The 12,885-nt window shown below is 38.6% G+C and overlaps 1 protein-coding gene and 1 pseudogene across 2 annotated transcripts in view; one reads left to right on the plus strand and one right to left on the minus strand.

Moving 5' to 3' along the window:
* Positions 1-12,885, plus strand: part of LOC309624703 (olfactory receptor 7G1-like) — a 220,844-nt gene that overhangs the window by 7,627 nt on the left and 200,332 nt on the right. The gene's annotated exons all lie outside the window — the stretch shown is intronic.
* On the minus strand, positions 6,793-10,316 carry LOC309623518 (large ribosomal subunit protein uL18 pseudogene; annotated as a pseudogene). The gene is made up of 2 exons: positions 10,301-10,316; positions 6,793-9,009 (listed from the first exon to the last, which is right to left on the minus strand). The product of its transcript is annotated as a large ribosomal subunit protein uL18 pseudogene (transcript).

Raw genomic sequence — 12,885 nt, forward strand, 5'->3', positions numbered from 1 at the left:
GCTGTACCAATTTCCATTTCCACCGGCCGTGCACAAGGGTACCAATTTCTCCATATTCTCACTAACACTTGTCATCTGTCTTTTTTATTATGGCCATCTTAATGGGGGTGAAGTGGTATCTCACTGTGGTTTTGACTTGCATTTCCATGATGGATAATCATTTTGAGCATCTTTTATGTTCCAAATATTTTGGAACTTGCATATCTATTGGTAAAATATATTTGAGCACATACCCCCACTATACATAATTTATTTAAAAGCTAAATATCGCACCATGGTAGTAGCATTATCAACATAAAACATGTCTCCCAAATGTAAGTTAAAAGGAGAAGCTATTAGGATGAAATAAACTTTTGGTTGTTTCCAAACCACCCTAACAGTAACACTAATAGTAGCTAATACTTCAAGTTACCCTGAGGCAAGAGTTCATGATTAAGGGTCATGGATAGAAATCCTTATCACAAATATGCTTTTTGACAGTTGAAGAATGTTTGACTATTTCTAATCACAACTGATTTCTTTGTCTAACATAGAGGATAGACATTTTAGGGGTCAATGTGTCTCCACCAACATTTTTTGATTGGCATTAGGGTTAACCTGTGGTCTTTTATGTCACAGGAGTTATTTTTGATGACTGATTGAGAGAAACATAGATAATACAACCTGTAGGTCTACCAATCTTGGCACATGGAAACTGCGTTATGCATACCAAAATCAGCTGAAAGCTTAGAGTCACTCTAGCAAAACAGAGAATGTTAGTAAAGTTCATATTATTTTTAAAAATATTTATTTATTTATTTTGGCTGCATTGGGTCTTCGTTGCTGCGTGTGGGCTTTCTCTAGTTGGGGCGAGCGGTGGCTACTCTTTGTTGCGGTGCTCAGGCTTCTCATTGACGTGGCTTCTCTTTTTGAGGAGCACGGGCTCTAGGTGCACGGGCTGCAGAAGTTGTGGTGCGCAGGCTCAGTAGCTGCGGCTTGCGGGCTCTAGAGCACAGGCTTAGTAGTTGTGGCGCAAGGGCTTAATTGCTCCGTGGCATGTGGGGTCTTCCCGGACAAGGGATCAAACCCGTGTCCCCTGCATTGGCAGGCAGATTCTTAACCACTGTGCCACCAGGGAAGCCCTATTTTTATTTTTTAAAACCTTTTTATTTTGAAATAATTTTAGACCCACATGGAGTGGAAAGCATAATACAGAGAGGTCCAGTGTATCCTTCACTCAGCTTCCCCCAATAAAAATTTCTTACAATTATATGATTATATATATTTCCATATAATGTATTTAAATATAATTATGCATTATGTATTTATATGTAAATATTATGTGTAGTTACGTGATTACAGACAATTATAAAAACCAGGACATTAACATCGACACTATTAACTAAAAACCTTATTTGGAGTTCACCAATTATAATATTCACTCAATTGCTTTGAAACACTCTGTGAAATTTTGTCACTTGTGTAGATTCATGTAACCACACCACAGTCAGGATACAGAACAGTTCCATCATGCAGAGAAACTCCCTCATGCTGCCCCTTTGTAGTCAACACTCCCACCCTTTCTTAACTCTTGGCAACCATAATCTGACAATCATAACCCCCACAATTCTGTCATTCCGAGAATGTTATGTAAATAATATTATACGGCATGCGACCTTTTGAGATTGGTTTCTTTTACTCAGCAAATACCCTAGAAAACCTTCCAGGCTGTCATATGTTATCAATAGTCCGTTCCTTCTTAGTACTGAGTAGTATTCCATTGTACGGATGAACTGCTGTTTGTACAGATTCACCATTTTAAGGGCATTTAAGTTGTTTCCAGCGTTTGGCTATTACAAATAAAGCTGCTCTGAATATTCATGTACACAGGTATTCATTTCTCCAGGGTAAATACCTAGGAGTAAGATTGCTGGGTTATATGGTAAGTGTAAGTTTATAAGAAGCTGTCAAACTCTTTTCCGTACCATTTTGCATTCCCGCAAGTAATGTAGGAGAGTTCTGGTTACCCTGCATCCTCATTAACACTTGCTCTTGTCAGTGTTTTTATTTTAGCCATTCTGATAGGTGTGTAGTGGCATCTTATTGTGGCCTTAATTTTTATTTCCCTAATGGCTAATAATGTTGAACATCTTTCAGGTCCTTCTTTGTATACCCTCTTTGGTGAAGTGTACAAGTGTTCACGTCTTTTGCCCGTTCTCTAATTACTGTTATTTAAAAAGTTTTTGGAAGAGAAAAATGAATGTAAATGGAAGCTCTTCAGTTTTCCTACATTCAGGGCCACTATACAGCACAATTCCCCAGCATTATCGTACATCTGCAGGAATTCTTGCAAACGCAGCCCTCCGAACCCACAAATAACTTTCCAACTTAATGACATTTTGCAGGAATGTTAAAGACAAGAATGAATGAAGTTGACATCCTGCTAGTTTAAAAGACAGTTCATTCAAATATTTATTGATTTTGATTTTTCAGCCTTGCTTTTATGTTTTCCATCAGCAAACTGTGCGGTTTAAAATTTTTTCTTCCAGTTCTTGGAGCATTTTCCAAGACTTCTGGAAAACGTACATGCGCAGCAGTGTACTGGCGCCCCCCAGCGTCCGAACTGGGAAACACACCCTGTGAGGGTGCAGATCATCCCCTACGTGGTGCTGCAGAAAAGTGAACCTACAGCCATGATGGCTTCCCAGCTACCCTGACTCTTCTCCCATAGTTGTTCCATCTCCATGAAACCCAACCTCTAACTAGAAGGAAGTGTCCTTCCCTCCCGACACTGCCTTCCTTTCACACGCTTGTCTGCCTTTGCAGAAGTTCCCTCTGCATTCTTTTATTTATTCATTTAATTTTATTTCTAAACGGGTTTGATTGAGGTATCATCTACATACAATAAATGACACAAATTTAGAGTGTACAATTAGATAAGTTTTGACATACAAATACATCCACGAAATGATCACTTTTAAAATAATAATTTAAAATACGTAAAATATAAATAATATAAAATTAAAATAATTTCAACCTGCAGAACAGTTGTGACAATATTACACAGAAACTCTTTGCATCCTTTTTCCAGTTTCTCCAAGTGTTAACCTTTTTTTTTTCTTCACATTTTAAAATTGCTCCATCTCTCTCTCTATATATACATTTTTTTCCCCTTGAACCACTTGAGGGTGTCTCAGACATAATGCCCCTTTACCCCTAAATACTTTTACTATGTATTTCCTAAGAATAAGTGTATTCTCTTGAAAACTACAGTAAATTTATCAAGTCCTAAAAATTAATCATTGACACAATTTTTTTGTCTAATAGATAATCTAGATTCCAATGTCTCCAACTGTCCCCCAAATGTCTATAATTTATAGCAATATTTTTTTCTCTGATCCAAGATCTGGTCCAGGATCAGGTGCATCTAGTTGTCATGTTTCTTTTGTCTCCTTTCATCCAAACCTTTTCTTGGTTCCTCAACTTTTCTTAGTCTTTCATGACATTGAACATTTAAAAATATATTTAATTTTTTATTACAAAACTTTCTAATGGATACAAACACTGAGAGAGTTTTACAATGAGCCTCGATATGCCTATCACCCAAATTCAACAGTTCTCAAAATTTTAAGGACACTTTTGATTACATTTGGGTCCATTTGGATAATCCAGGATAATCTTCTTATTTTAAGGTCAGCTGGTTCGCAAACAATTTCATCTTCAATCTTAATTCCTCTTTGTCATGTAACCTGGTATATTCACAGGTTTTGGGGATTACAATGTGGGCATCTTTGGGGGAGGGCATTATTCCGCTTATCCAAGACTCAGAAACTCAATAGATTCTGATACCATGGTGTTTTTTGATTTCCAAAGTCACACCAAAACTTCTCTTTACTGAAACACAGAAACCAAATAGATATGGATAACAAGAGACATCTTACTGATGTCTCTGATCTGGGAGAATATGGTTTCACACCAAAATAGTCACAAACTTTAACTAATTTATATTACAGAAACCTGGGGAATATGTGTGGGGAGCAAGTCTAAATGTTCTGTATCAAGGAAGAAGAGAGAAGACAGTGTTGGATGAGCCTGCATTTATTTATATGAATGCAATTATCAGAAATTCTGAGTTCAAGTAGCTAGAAATCATTCTAATAGTTTGGTTAACAGAAACTTGGACACCACTGTGATGTACATTTTTTTTTAACATCTTTATTGAAGTATAATTGCCTTACAATAGTGTGTTATGATGTACATTTAATAAGACTGAAATTCAGGAACTTGGTATGACATAAAGGTAAGAATCAAAGAACATAGGAAACAGAAAAGTTAAAGTATGTTTATTATGTGCAACCTTCCCACTCCGCATCATTGCTCTAAGCCCCCAGGAGGTTTCATAGAATACCCTCACCATTAGGAATTGAGAAATGCCTTGGTAATGATGGCATGAGCATCTTTGAAAAGCTCTGTGGGCTGGGAGTATGCTTTCATTGCAAAGTGATTACTGATTTTAATGTTGTATTAAATATTTCCTGTACATGCATTTAGAACCACATTAGACAGTGTCATAATTTTTGCATCGACCATCAAACAACTTAGATGACCCATGGGGAGAAGGAAAGTATATTATATTTCCTCATATTATTCTTACCAGGTTCTTTTTTTTTTTTTTTTTGAATATTTATTTATTTGGCTGTGCCGGTCTTAGTTGCAGCACACGGAAGCTTCATCGCCCCGTTCAGGATCTTCGTTGCGGCATGCAAACTCTTAGTTGTGGCATGTGGGATCTAGTTCCCTGACCAGGGATCGAATCTGGGCCCCCTGCATTGGGAGTGTGGAGTCTTGGCCACTAGACCACCAGGGAGGTCCCTCTTACCAGGTTCTTTCTTTTTGATGTTCCAAGTTTCCTTTAACAAAATCGTTTCCTTTGTTTTTTCATTTACATATTTTCTTTTCTCTAGGCTGGGGAAGCAGGTAACAATTGGCATCATAATAATGCTATTACGTATTGTGTGTTTTATGTGTGATGTGCAGTGTTAGGGACTTTTATATCTGATCTCTAACTTTGGAGCTTTTATACAAACACACTCACTTTACAAACGAGGAGACTTGAGGCTCCAGGAATATCAGTAACTTGTTTAAGAGAACTACAATTGTTAGAATCATAATTAAAATAAGAACTGATGCCCTGAGTGAAAGTTGGGAATCCTACCCGTAAAAAGTTTGCATGATTTTCATTACAAAGACCTTGTAGCATCTATCTTTTTTTTATTGGCTGTGCCGCAAGTGGCTTGCGGGATCTTAGTTCCCCAACCAGGGATTGAACCTGGGCTCATGGCAGTGAAAGCACCGAGTCTTAGAGTCCCAACCACTGGACTGCCAGGGAATTCCCCTATCTTTTAAAATTTTTATCGAAATATAGTTGATTTACAATGTTGTGTTCATTTCTCATGTACCACAAAGTGATTCAGTTATACATATATATACATTCTTTTTAATATTATTTTCCATTATGGTTTATCTCAGGATATTGAATATAGTTCTCTGTGCTACACAGCAGGACTTTGTTGTTTATCCATTCTATATGTAATAGTTTGCATCTGCTAACCCCAAAACTCCCAGTCCCTGCCTCCCCCCAACACCGGCAACCACAGGTCTGTTCTCTATGTCTGTGAGTCTGTTTCTCTTTCATAGGTATGTTCATTTGTGTCATATTTTAGACTCCACATATAAGTGATAGCATATGGTATTTGTCTTTCTCTTTCTGACTTACTTCACTTAGTAGGATAATCTCTAGTTCCATGCATGTGGCTGCAAATGGCATTATTTTGTTCTTTTTTATGGCTGAGTAGTATTCCACTGTATACGTGTACAACGTCTTCTTTCTCCATTCATCTGCTGATGGACATTTAGGTTGTTTCCATGTCTTAGTTATTGTGAATAGTGCTGCTATGAACATAGGGGTGCATGTATCTTTTTGAACTATAGTTTTGTCTGGCTATATGCCCAGGAGTGGGATTGCTGTGTCATATGGTAATTATATTTCTAGTTTTTTTAGGAACCTCCATGCTGTTTTCCATAGTGGTGCAGCATCTATCTTAACTACTTAGCAGCATGTTATTTTTTCATTCTTGCTGGTGCAAACAAGTGGGGTTGGTACCCTTTGATGAGGGTACTCAGATGTACAGCATGCAAACATATACAGAATGCATTTTCCTTTGGGTTCAGAGAACTTCCTTTAGATATTCTTTTAGATTAGGTCTGCTAGAGATAAATTTTCTTAGTTTTCCTTCATCTGAGAATGTCTTAATTTCCCCTTTATTCCGGAAGGACATTTTGCTGGATTGACAGTTCTTTTCTTTCAGCATCTGAACAAATATTGTGCCATTTCCTTGAGTGTTGCCTCATGGTTTCTGATGAGAAATCCACTCTCACTCTAATTGCTTTCCCCCTATAGATAAGGCATAATTTTTCTGACGAGTCTCAAGATTTTTTCTTTATCTTTAGTTTCCAGAAGTTTAATTATGATGTATCTTGGCTTGGATTTCTTTAGGTTTATTCTATTTGGGGTTCACTGAGCTTCAGTTTCTAGGCTTTGTCTCTTGCCATATTTGGGAAGATTTTAGCTGTTATTTCCTCAAGTGTTTTTTTTAAGTCCTGCTGGACTAAAATCTGGCAGACTCCAGAACTCCTGCTCTTTCTTTATGTTTCCTCCTGTTCTACCTCTCTCCCCACTTACCTGGCAGATGAGCTGTGATATCAGGCACTAAGCTGAAGGTGGAACATATATCTCTGCCTTCTGGATCTGGAGATATCTGCTGAGTGGCAAGCTGGGTTGCATGGAGAATGGGGTCTTGGGCTTTGAGTGATGGGAAAGCAGGTCTGAGGTCTCTCAGGAAAGACCTTTAGCATTTATACCCCAGCCCCTGCATGCTGGGCTGAGCCCCCCAAATGCCTTGTTAGGGTTACAGATGCCAAATAATGTTTGCTGCAAATGAAACCACTCCTGGATGTAGCCTCTTGGGGAAAGAGAGCAACACTCATTCTTTCTTTCTTTTTTCTTTTCCTCCACTTCTGCTAAGCCTGCAGCAGTGAGAGACCCTTATCTCTGAGGCACTTATCTTGGGGACAAACTGCCTCAAGGGCCCTAGAAATGGCAGAATTCCTTTGGCGCTTCTGGGTCATTGGTGGCAAATCAATAGTGTCCTTCTCCCGGTCAAAATCCCACCATGGCTCCCATCCTTAGATAGGGTCTCTACAATTTTTTGACACAGACTTTTACAAGTAAAAGCATTTGAACCACATATTTATGCTTACTCATAAATTATGTACCTCTACTACAGAGATCATATTAAATATTTTATAAACCATATCCTGTAAATATTAATTTACAAAAGGAAGAATGAAATAAATCTTATTTAGATGGATTTATAATTATGGGGGCTTCATAGTATTCTTAGCTTATACCTCAAGGCATATATCATGGCTAATGTGCTGCATAAAAACCTGCATATCTGATTGTCTTTTTGATGTTTTTGAGGTTTTTTTGGGAGTGGGGTGGGGGCTGACTTCTGTCCCAGCTGTTTCAGTTACCAATTGCTGTGTAACAAATAACCCCAAAAGTCAGTGGATTAAAACAACAACAACTTTTATTTTACTTATTTTTTAATTTTTATTTTATTTATTTATTTTTGGCATGTTGGGTGTTTGTTGCTGTGTGCAGGCTTTCTTCAGCTGCAGTGAGTGGGGGCTACTCTTTGTTGTGGTGCATGGGCTTCTCACTGCGGTGGCTTCCCTTGCTGCGGAGCATGGGCTCTAGGTGCATGGGCTTCAGTAATTGTGGCACAAGGGCTCAGTAGTTGTGGCGCATGGGCTTAGTTGCTCCGCGGCATGTGGGATCTTCCTGGACCAGGGCTGGAAACCATGTCCCCTGCATTGGCACATGGATTCTTAACCACTGTGCCACCAGGGAAGTCCCCAACATTTATTTTACTTATGAATCTCTTTCTTATTTTTATTTATTTATTTTTTTCTCTTTCTTATTTTTTTTTTCACATGTTCAATAAGTTTATTACTGTCTTTATCTGAAAAATCTTTATAGAAATTGTGGTTTGGTTTATTAACTCTCAGCAGCCCATTCCTGAGCTCTAAGGAAGCTTGCCTTCTTCTGAGCTACCCGATCGTTCTCCTGCGCAAGTGACATTTTGGGACGGTTCCACTTCTTCTTTTTAACTTCTTTCTTAGGCTTCTTCTCATACACTGGATTCTCTCATATTGCAGCATGAGCTTTCTTATACATCTCCTCCATCATATCTGGAGTTACGTTGTTCTTTATGTATTGAGAGAATTGTTTTTTGTAAGCATCTTCATCTTCTTCAATCAGGTGACGCATATAATCTGCAACGTTCTGCCCCATGATGTGCTTTTGGTGTACCTCAGCATTAAATTCTTTGCTTTCTGAATCATAACCAGGGAACCGTTTGGTACTGTGAGGGATAGATAAGCCTCCATCGACAGCTCCCTTCAGGGCCCCTAAAACTTTATTCCCAGTAGTAGTCCTGGCAAGCCCTGCATCCAAGTAACAGGTGAAGGCACCAGGTTGACCATCAATGCTTTCCACATTGTATTCATCTCCAGTCACCTCGACTTGGCCTTCATAAATTTTGTCCATACCAAACCTATTAAGAAGGCTGCATGCCAGCAGCAGGCCAGAACAATATGCTGCAGCATAATTTGTCAGGCCAACCTTCACACCATAAGCTGCACAAACTATCATATCTCCTTCTATACGGGCATAAGCAATCTGATGAATGATATCTCTGTTAGTTACACGAACTATCGTTCTGTATTTGGGTGGGTTGTACTTATGTTTACCTTGAATTACCACTCGTTTCCAAGCATAGTAGTCAGTTTTGCCCTGTCGTCGTCTTCTAAATTTCACTTGGTATCTCCTAAAGTAGGCCTTATTCTTGACAACTTTAAAAAACCCATCCTGTAGAACAGAAGCCCTAGCTGCCACTCCTCTTTCTTATTTTTAAAGCTAGAATTCTTTTCCTTCCAGCTTTATTGACGTATAATTGACAAATAAAATTGTATATATTTAGGGTGTACAACAGGATGATTTGATAAATGTATACATTGTGAAATGATTACCACAAGCAAGTTAATTAACACTTTCATCACTTCACATAGTTACCTTTTATTTGGTGGTGAGAACGCTTAAGACCTATTCTTTTAGCAAATTGCAGGTATATAGTATAGTAGTATTAACTACAGTCACCACACTGGAACTTATTCATCTTATAACTGGAAGTTGTACCCTTTGACCAACATCTCCCCTTTCCTCTCCCTTCCAATCTGGCAACCACCGTTCCACTCTATTTCTATAGTACGATATTTTTTTAGATTCAGCATATGATTGAAGCCATACAGTATTTGTCTTTCTCCGTCTGGTTTATTGCACTTAGCATAATGTTCTCCAGGTTCATCTATGTTGTCACAAATGGCAGGATTTTCTTTTATGGCTGAGTAATATTCCAACTATCCCTGATGAATATAGATGCAAAAATCTCCAACAAAATACTCGCAAACTGAAGTCAACAGCACATTAAAAGGATCATATACCATAATCAAGTGGGATTTATCCCTAAGATGCAAGGAAGTTTTAACATATGCAAATCAGTAAATGTGGTAAATGACTTCAAAAGAATGAAGGATAAAAATCACATGATCATCTCAATAGATGCAGAAAAAGTATTTGACAAAAAACAATATCCTTTCATGATAAAAACTCTCAACAAGTTAGGTAATAGAAGGAATGTACCTTGATATAATAAAGGACATATATGACAAGCCCATGGCTAATATAATTCTCAACAGTGAAAAGTAGAAAATATTTCCTCTAAGATCAGAAACAAAACAAGGATGCCCACTCTCACTACTCCTATTCAACATAGTACTGGAAGTCCTTGCCAGAGCAATTAGGCAGGAAAAAGAAATAAAAGGCACTCAAATAAAAAAGGAAGAAATAAAATTGTCTTTGTTTGCTCTTGGATTTCAACTTGAGCAGGGCTTGTCATGGTTAGTTCATCTCTTCCACTCAAAAGCTGAGAGCTAGAATCATTTGAAGGTACAGTTTATTCTGGTTATTGGCTGGACCTCAGCTGAGGCTGGGCTGGAACACCAATTGGTGGTGCCTCCGTGTGACAGCTTTACTTCTTCACATCATAGCGACTGGGTTCCAAGACTGTGCATCCCAACAAGACCAGGTGGAAGCTGTACTACTTTTAGTGACCCAGCCTTGGAAGTCACATAGTACCTCTCTGAATAGTCATAGGCTCCCACAGATTCAAGACAAGGGAACTTAGACCTCTCTTCTCGATGAGGGATTGTCCACATCATACTGTAGGAAAAACATGTGGGATGGCAGGTATTGGTAGAGTCATTCCTAGAATATGAAATTTGCCAAAGCAGTTGATTGCATTAATTTTTCTTCACATTTTTCCCAGTGAAGGGTCCTAACTCAGTCATTTTCTTTTCTTTTTTAAAAAAAAAATTTATTTATTTTTGGCTGCATTGGGTCTTCATTGCTGCGCACGGGCTTACTCTAGTTGTGGTGAGCGGGGGCTACCCTTTGTTGCAGTGTGCAGGTTTCTCATTGCGGTGGCTTCTCTTGTTGTGGAGCACGGGCTCTAGGCACTCAGGCTTCAGTAGTTGTGGCACGTGGGCTCAGTAGTTGTGGCTCTTGGGCTCTAGAGCACAGGCTCAGTAGTTGTGGTGCATGGGCTTAGTTGCTCCACAGCATGTGGGATCTTCCCGGACCAGGGCTCGAACCCGTGTCCCCTGCGTTGGCAGGTGGATTCTTAAACACTGCACCACCAGGGAAGTCCCTCAGTCATTTTCTTAAGCATGGTGTTTGCATTGTTAAAATTAATTTCATTCTGTGGATTTTTTTCAAGAATTTTTTAAAGCTACTTGTCCATTACATAAAGGTTGGTTTAGTTAAATATGGGTAATGCACTCCACCAGGCATGCCACCTCCTATAAGGCAAACTAAAATGCACCTACATTAAATGTATCTATTTTCTCTATAAAAGAGGAAATGATCATTACAATTTTTCTCTTGAAATCATTTTCCGTTATGAGTAGATTACTTATTTAACCCTCAGCTGGATACTTTGAGCATCTATAGATTTTCACATGAAGTTGAAAAACAAAAAACAAATAATTTTCACTATAATAATTTTTTTAACCTGAGTTAGTCTTTATTACTAAAGTGAGTTTAAAAAAATTTTATTTTGAAATAGCTATAGACGCACAAGAAGTTTCAAAAATAGTACATAAAATCCTGTGTACCCTTTACTCAGACTCACTCAGTATTCACTCTTACATACGTGTGGTGTAAGATTGCAACTAGGAAATTCACAGTGGTACAATGTGTGTGTGTAGTTGTATGCAATTTTACCACATGTGGACTTGTGTAGCCACCACCACAACCAAGATACAGAACTGTTCCCCTGTGTAGTCACACCTACCCCCCTCCCCACAAATCTCTAAAAATCACTAATCTGTTCTCCATCTTTATAATTTTTGTCATTTTGAAGGTGTCATAGAAATGGAACCATACAGCATGTAACCTTCTGTGATTAGCTTTTAGCACTCAACATAATGCCTTGAAGGTCCGTCCAAGTTGTTGCATGTATCATGGTATTTCGTTCTTTTTTAAAATTACTGGATGTGTTATGGGTTGAATTTTGTCATTTCCCTTACCCCCCACTCCCCCGCCCAATTCATATGTAGGTGTCATAACCTCCAACACCTCAGAATATGACCTTATTTGGAGATAAGGTCTCTACTGAGGTAGTCGAGTTACAGTGAGATCATTAGGATGGGCCTTAATCCAATATGACTGGTAGTCCTTATAAGAAGAGGAAATTTGGACACAGAGCTACACACTGAAGGAAGATGATGTGAAGATGCAGGGAGAAGACATCTACAGACCAAGGCTAGAGGCTTGGAACAGGTACTTCCCTCATGGCCCTTGAAAGAAATCAACCCTGCCAACATCTTGATCGCAGACTTCTGGCCTTCAGAACTCTGAGAAAATAAATTTATATTGTTTAAGCTACCCAGTGTGTACTACTTTGTTAAGGCAGCCCTAGCAAACGAATACAGGGTAGTATACCATTGTATGGATATACCAGAATTTGTTTGCCCATTTACCTGTTGAAGGACATTTGGGTTATTTCCAGTTTTTAGCTGTTACAAATAAAGCTGCTGTGAATATTTGTGTGCAGGTTTTTATATGAGTGGGCTGTAATGGAATTTTAATAAATACTATAGCCAACAATGAATGAAGTTGATACAACATTTCACTTGGTAGTCCTTTCTTTAAACATTTATTGATTTCAATTTTGTGGTTTTCCATTTGTGTTTTAGAGCAAAACTCTGCTTCATTTTTTTTTTTCCATCCCTTGATTGCAATTATTTCCAGATTCTCCTGGGAAGCTTCAGTGTGTGGGTGGGCACTGTCCAGCTCTAATGCTTGAGGAAAGAAATAGCTGGGCCTGGCTAGATGCCCAGTGGGGAAATATGCCCCAGAGAATCTTCCCAAATGACCTACTATAATTGATTTTGAAACACTATTGCCCCCTAGCCATTGCTTTGGAATACACATCATGGAAGAGTCGGGAATCATTGTGAATGGGGTTGAGGAATGAATTTACCTACTATACTTGAAAGACTTCTCAGTGATGGGATCAATCACTGCTGGTGCTTGTCTCATAGTCACCTCATCCTCACTCCTTCCCCAGGCAGCTCCAAACACTTTGAACAAAGTTTGTTCAAGTACAAATGTGTTATTTTGTTTTATATTTCTTTGTCTTTGACCTGCCGGTCCCATTG

The sequence above is a fragment of the Balaenoptera borealis genome (assembly GCF_965194805.1).
Source record: "Balaenoptera borealis genome assembly, chromosome: 2".
Taxonomy (NCBI): Eukaryota; Metazoa; Chordata; class Mammalia; order Artiodactyla; family Balaenopteridae; genus Balaenoptera; species Balaenoptera borealis.